We start from the raw sequence: 6,908 nt of genomic DNA on the forward strand, positions 1-6,908 counted from the left end.
ATTGGAGCCTCTATCGCCTTCTTAAGAAAGACGCGCTGGGTTCGAAAGGACCCACAGCGCTTAGAGATCCGTCTCTCCGTCTCTCTCTCCGTCTTTCTCTCCGACTTGGGCGGAAACCACCCAAGTCTTTTGTATGGCTAGCAAGCCAATAGATAGCCGCCACGTGTGCCTAAATTAAGACTGGCCAATAATGTGGCTCAAATCTTAATACAAATGGCGGGAACTCCTTTGCAGTGTGCATCACTATAATGCAAGAGAAATGCACAATGCAAAGAAGGCTACAAAACAGCGGGAAACACTTTTCTGCACACGGGTTCTCTATAACAACAGAACACTCCGTCGTGCAAAAGAGCTGCAATTCGGCGGGAAAATAATTTAGCGGTGCCGAAGCGCACACAATCAAAAATCCACAACTTTGGGTTGTGACAATGATGACCTGAGTGATGTTGGCTTTGGAGACCTTGAGGTGTGCAGTAAGGCTGCGCCAGCATGCCTTCAGGTGGCTGAAGACGCACACTATCAGGATATGGATCTTGCCCAGGCACCAGGTGAAGTGTGCCTGGCAGGGGCCCAGCTGGCCAGTGTAAGGCCACATGTGCCAGGGGAGGAATGGGTAGGCGAGGTCCCTGGTGAAGGGCAGGACCACCACTGTACCCAGCTGGAAGTCCACACCCCAGCACAAAGTGCCTGCTTTCCACCAAGGCTGGCAGAGCAGTTGGGCGTCATGGACACTGCTTGCCCAGCCAGCACACACATTTATGAAGGCACCACAGTGGTCAATGATGGCCTGAAAATCTGACTGGCTGTAACAGGTTGCCATGGGGTAGGCAGGTGATGGGGATGTGGGTCCCATCTATGGCCCTGATGCATTGGGGGAAGCCCAGGGCATGGAACCCCACCACCACCACCAGGGGGTTGTGTATGTGAAGCACTGTGTGCCCCAGCATGTCCTGGAGGGCACCACACACCTCTAGGATGGCCTTCTCAGTGGTGGCCTTGCCCACATCAAAGAGATGGCCAATGTAGTGGAGGCTGGTGGGTGGGCCAGTTTGAGCAGGACAATGGCCAGCTGGGTGTCTGCAGGAGGGGCTGCCACATGGTGGTGTCCTGCTACTCCAGGTGTGGGTGGAGCTGCTCCAGAAGGTCCTGGAAGGTGGCCCAGATCATCTGGAATGCCTCCAGCACTGCTCATTGTCCCAGGTGGTCTGGATGACATGCAGCCACCAGTTCTGGCTGGCCAGGCAGGCCCAGTACAGTGGGGCTATATGCTCAGAAGGATGTAAATGGCCCTGGTGGTGGCATCCAGTAGCATGTCATCAGCATCTCTGCCGGGATATGGCCAGCAGGATGAGGTCTGGGTGGCAGCTTTATGGTGGCCCGGGGGGGGGGGCTGGGATGGTGCAGTGAGGCTAACCAGGTGGGCACTGTGCGTGGGGGAGCCAGCAGGGCTCAGATTGCCCTGGGCCAGATGGTGGTCACTGTGGCAGGCCAGCAGGGCCAGTACTGTGGGGACCAGGAGCCCAGAGCACTGGGTGTCATTGGCAAGGGCAGGGGCTGGAGCAGCAATGGTACAGGGAGGATGAGGCTTCAGGGTTAGAGCTGCTGCAGGCTGCTCCTGCACTCTGCACACTGCTCCCAGCCTGAAAAGTGGCTTGCCAGGGAGCAGGGCTGCCTTTTAAAGGTGGCTGCCAGCTGCAGCTGGAGCCTCCAGCTTCCTCTACTGGTGGCAGGAGCCCATTGCAGGGCTGCAGGGAGTGGGAGCAGTTTGCTGGTAGGAGCAGTAAATCTACTCCCACATCCCTGCACATGTAGATGATGTGTACCTGATCAAGTTTACTCTTGAGTAGTTTACTCAAGAGTAAACTGATCCTGAATTATTTACATGTGTAGACTTGCCCACTGAACAGCAAATCTCATCAACTGTGTAAATGCAAAGTTTAAATTTTAAAAAATCAGCCAGATTACGATAACTGCAATGACATTTCACTGCCTCTATTTTCATAACATGATACTAATTCTGAAACCATTATCATGCTGTGGATCTTTTAAAATTGTCCTCAAGCTCAGCAAAATCCACTGTGTGTAGGTTTTACATTCAGTGACACAAAATTCAACAGAAACAAGAAAGAACAGCCACTTGTAGGATAAGAAATAAGATCTAAGGAAGAAGGCACAAAGTTGGCCATTGACTACATTCCGTCCCAATACATTTTGCACATTATAGAAAACTGCAATAAAGAGCTGTAATTGAGTGCCTACTTACATCTACATTTCATTCACACCATTCTGGGTGGAAAAAGTGAACACATCACCCTCTACTTCAACAAAAATATATTTACAATTTATTATGTAACTTGAAATTCACTGACATGCAGTCTTATTTGTCAGAGCCCAAGATTCAATACCTTTGATTTGTCTGGGAGAAAAATAGAACAAACACTTCAATTTAAAGTCAATAAATGCAATTTTGTACAGAGCTTCTCTTTTTTTCAAGTTGTTAGAAGCTAATGAATGAGGCTGTCTAAGGGCATATTTCTACTACTCAATTACAGTGCCAGGCAGCTGAGACACATTATATTCACATTATGCTAGCTCTCTATGCACTATCTCCTGAACTGGAAGTAGTATAACTTCTTTAATGAGACATTGCAGATAAATACTCCTGAGAGGCATTTTATTACTCCAGTCCACAAGGTCAGCCTCTTTTCACAGTTCAAATCCTCTTCCACATTGATACTTCCCAATGTTGTGTCATCAACAAATTTCATTAATATATTCTGCTGCCTTGTGTCCTGGTGACTTAGTTGGTGCCAAGAACATGGTGCCAATTCTGCTGAGAGATTAGTACAAAACAAGTGCCGTACATCTCAGTGTCATAATGATATGTCTTAGGCTAGGTACAGACAGTCAAAAAGCCCAAGGCTGAATTGATTCAATCTGTGGAAGTTAGTCTAAACTATAGATTGAACGCATAAGCAAATGAGCAGACATTCACTTTTGACTCCAGAAATGCAGCCACATGCCTGCAGTGCCCCAGGCAGAGGCTGGGGGTGCTGAAGCATGCCACCCTACTTGCAGGAGCAGACAGCTTGGGCCAAACCTAGTCCACCCATCCTGCAAAGGGGGAGTTGTAGAGGAGGTGCAAAACATCCTGGGATGCTGGGGGACTGTGAGTTAGCTGAAATCTGGAGGGGATCTGGGGCAGAAGTTCAATAAAATGATTTATTTAACATGATCCAACCTCCCCCTAACCTCCCTGAATGTCTGTATGTACCCTTTTTTATACACACTAGAGATTGCTAACCACACCCAACCATGCTTTATTTTTTTTAGATGCCTCTACTGACAAATGAGTTTTTTGGAACATAGCGATATCTGCCCTCTTTTTTTTTAAAGATAATATTTCCTTATTTTTAATAGGGCTGTTAACATCTTAAACATTTCAAGATACGCATTTGAAGAATGGCCATTCTCAGTGACTTTATCTTCTATGAGAATCTTTATGTATAGCTTGCAAACACTCAGCCCCCACCCCATAGTCATAGCTGATAATACAGAGGGTAGATTTGTTCTTGCAAATGTTAAAATTATGGATTCCATTTTTACTTTAGGATGTGTCCATGGTCCCATTGCAGAAAATCCAACATTTTATCATTCTTTTATTGTAAAGCTCTCTGAACTTGGGGAAAAACCTTTGTATTTTAGGGGGAGACTAGAATGAATATTTGGATACTGTCATTGATAGTTCTCATGCCCACTCTATCCATAAAATCTATTTCTAGGTAAGTTACTAAAATGTATATGTTAGACCTGAGTGTAATAGATATTTGGCAAATAATTAATCCAACAGTAATGGATTGTTGATGTCTTTCCCTGCCCCTTCCCCTTCCCCTTCCTCATTCAGTACATTCTACAACTGACTACTTTTTAAATTTCTCAGAGCATAAGTGACTTTGTGGTCAATGCCTCTATTGGCTCTACAGCTGTTTCAGACCATGCCAAGGTGGAGCTTCAGCTCCTCCTCACAGACAGACAAGCAGTAAATAATACTGGAAACTTAACTTCCTACTTATTGTATGATTAGGAATATGAATTGTACATTCTAAAGGAGTTCAACATTTTTATGGAGCTCGCTCAACCTGCTGCTTCCTCTGCTTTGATATTTTAGGAAACTACTAATGTCTTCCTATGAGGGTGTATAATATCATATGCTTTTGTAAAAAAGAAAAAATAGAATATAGAATAGATACATTAATAAGAAAAATTAAGTCTTTAGATAAGAAAATGTCATGAATCCTTTGCCTGAAACTATGCATTTTTTTCAATATGTACTATGAATTGAATAAATTATTGTAGCAGAAGGTAGAGTATACTATATACAGATAGCACCAAGATTATTGGGAAACGGAGAGAATACGCAGGAAGGTTACTAGCATATACACTAAAAAGTTAATCCAACCCTAATAGAATATCAGCCATAAGAGACTCCATGGGGAATATGTATATGGAACAGAGACAAATCAATCAGGCAATTCTATTCTAATTTGTATTTTATTAGAATTAGTTTGCCCATTATTCCCCTTTTGCTCATTATTCTCCTTTCTATTTGATTTAGCACTGGAACCCTTGGCTATAGCTATAAGGAGTAAGGGTGGAGATACATTAAGGTGGAAGATAGTGGGTGCATCTACATGTGCCATTAATGTCCAGCAATAAACTGTGCAGTTTATTGTGTTAATCACACATCTGAAAGCTCCCAGATGTGTGATTAACATGTGTGCCTACACCATAGCACATTGACCTGATTTGCATTGACTCACCCAGGAACCACAGACCTCACCCAGGAACAGAAACAAAACCGAGCATTTGAAAGATAAAGAACCTACAGGAACCCAACATTTGGAAGACAAAGACCCTACAGAAACCAGCAACCCCACCATTGTATCCCACCTGATAATGAGGACACCTGGATCTGCAAGTATGCATCTGAACAGGATGGGCCTTGCCTGGACATGTCTTTCCCATAGGAGACACAGGTAGCCCTCCCCTATAAAAGGGGCAGTAGAGTGTGACCTCCTTGGGACGCCCTCTCCATCTGGACCAGCACTATGCCACATCACCTATCCACCCAGAGGCCTTGCCAGTGACCCCCCTCTGGACAACACCTTGCTGGAGAAGACCCCAACTGGCCATTGAGGATCAACTCATAGCTGAGGATAGGTAGCTACCACCCACCTTCTTTCTCCAAGGAAAGGACCTGGACTCTGTCCCCACACACCTTGACCCCAATTCCTCCACCAAGCCTTTCCTCTCCTGCTACCATTGTGTGGGTGAGTGTGTTTCTGTGTGCGTGGTGGGGAACCACTAGTTTTGTGTGGCTGTATAGTGTGCTGCCTGATTGATGTAACCCGGGCAGTACTCCAAGATGTACCCCCTCTCCAATTGAAGGGATCAAAGCAGGTGCACAAGCATTGTGGGAGGTGTAGGGACTCTCCTCCCCCTATAGAGCAGAACCAGACCACCAATGGGGACTTAACCATATACCTTTTAATGAAAGAACAGTACTGGGAACATAACAGGCATAAATCAGGGGGTATAGGGGCCACTACAATGCCCCAAGGGGGCAGGATTCAACAAAGGTTAGACACTTACAATAATTGACAAAAGACAGGGTTAACAAAATATAAAACACAAACAGCAGAACAAACCATACTGGTTGGTGAAATATAGAAAGGCACAAAATACAAAATGTCAAATGACAAGGAAACATAGGGCCTAGGTACCTGGAGGGGGTGAAAGGGGGAAAACACTATGGCCCCTTTCCACTGCAAGAAGACTTGCTCCTTGTTAGCTCATTCACCTCAAGTCACACCAGCTGGGACTTAAACTCAGATCTCCCACTTGATGGACAGAAATGCTGCCACATAGCCATTGCTGCTAGGGGTCTTGACCTTCCCAGAGCCCCAGCCTCATGTCAAGCTGCCTGGCCTCTTATTGGAGAAGCTGGAAGCAGAGCTGGAAACCTCTCAGGTCGCTGCTCAGAACCTTACTGGAGGGGGGAGCCTCTCCTGCCGGCCACACGCCGTGCTGCTAAGGGTCCAACTGCTGTGTCCAACTGCTGCCTTCAGGTCCCACTCCTTCAGGCTCTTCTGGGGCAACTGCTCCGGCCCCACTGGCCCAGCTCTTTGAAGCTCCTTCCTTGTGGTCCCTCGCTGGTCTCCCCTGAGTCAGCTGTGCTGCTCCTTTTATCCCCCTCCAGGTGACCCAAGGGTCCAATCAGGGGACACAGAGGGTGAGTCTCTGGGGCCTGATTGGTGAGGAAAGGGAATCCCAAGTCCTCCAATCATCTTTTGCCTTTTCAAAACCCCTGGGCTAGGTCACTGCCAGCCAGACCGTCACATGAATAAAACTTATTTTGAACCCCTGAGTTGGGTTTTTGTCTTATTGACCTCCTGGCCCTCCTCCTTGATTTCCCAGCTTCCTCCTCTGGTTCTTTCTGCCTCTCTGTTTCCCGGTTGTCTCTTCCTTGCCACTAATCCGCCTCCTGATCTCTCAGCTTTTTGCCCCTCCTTTTACCCCCGATCTCCCAGCTTTCTGCCTCTGTTCCCTGGCTGTCTCCTCCTTACCACTGGATTTTTTCCCTCACTTCCACCCTGGAACCAAGTGACCCTGAGTAACCCCCGGGGCACCTTGATCCCGAGTAACCCCAGGGCACCCTGACCTCAAGTAACCCTGAGCACCAAGTGTGACAGCCAGAACCAGAGGGATTAATAAGCAACAATGTGTGCTTCTTGGAGGCATTTGGTGTTTTGCCTAAATAGGTAATATTAGTTAATATAAGCTTGTAAGTTTGCAAATGTAACTTGTCTGTCATAAGTTTAACCAAACTGATAAATTAACTGTTCATG

The sequence above is a fragment of the Alligator sinensis genome, unplaced genomic scaffold, assembly GCF_000455745.1.
Source record: "Alligator sinensis unplaced genomic scaffold, ASM45574v1 scaffold352_1, whole genome shotgun sequence".
Lineage (NCBI taxonomy): Eukaryota > Metazoa > Chordata > Crocodylia > Alligatoridae > Alligator > Alligator sinensis.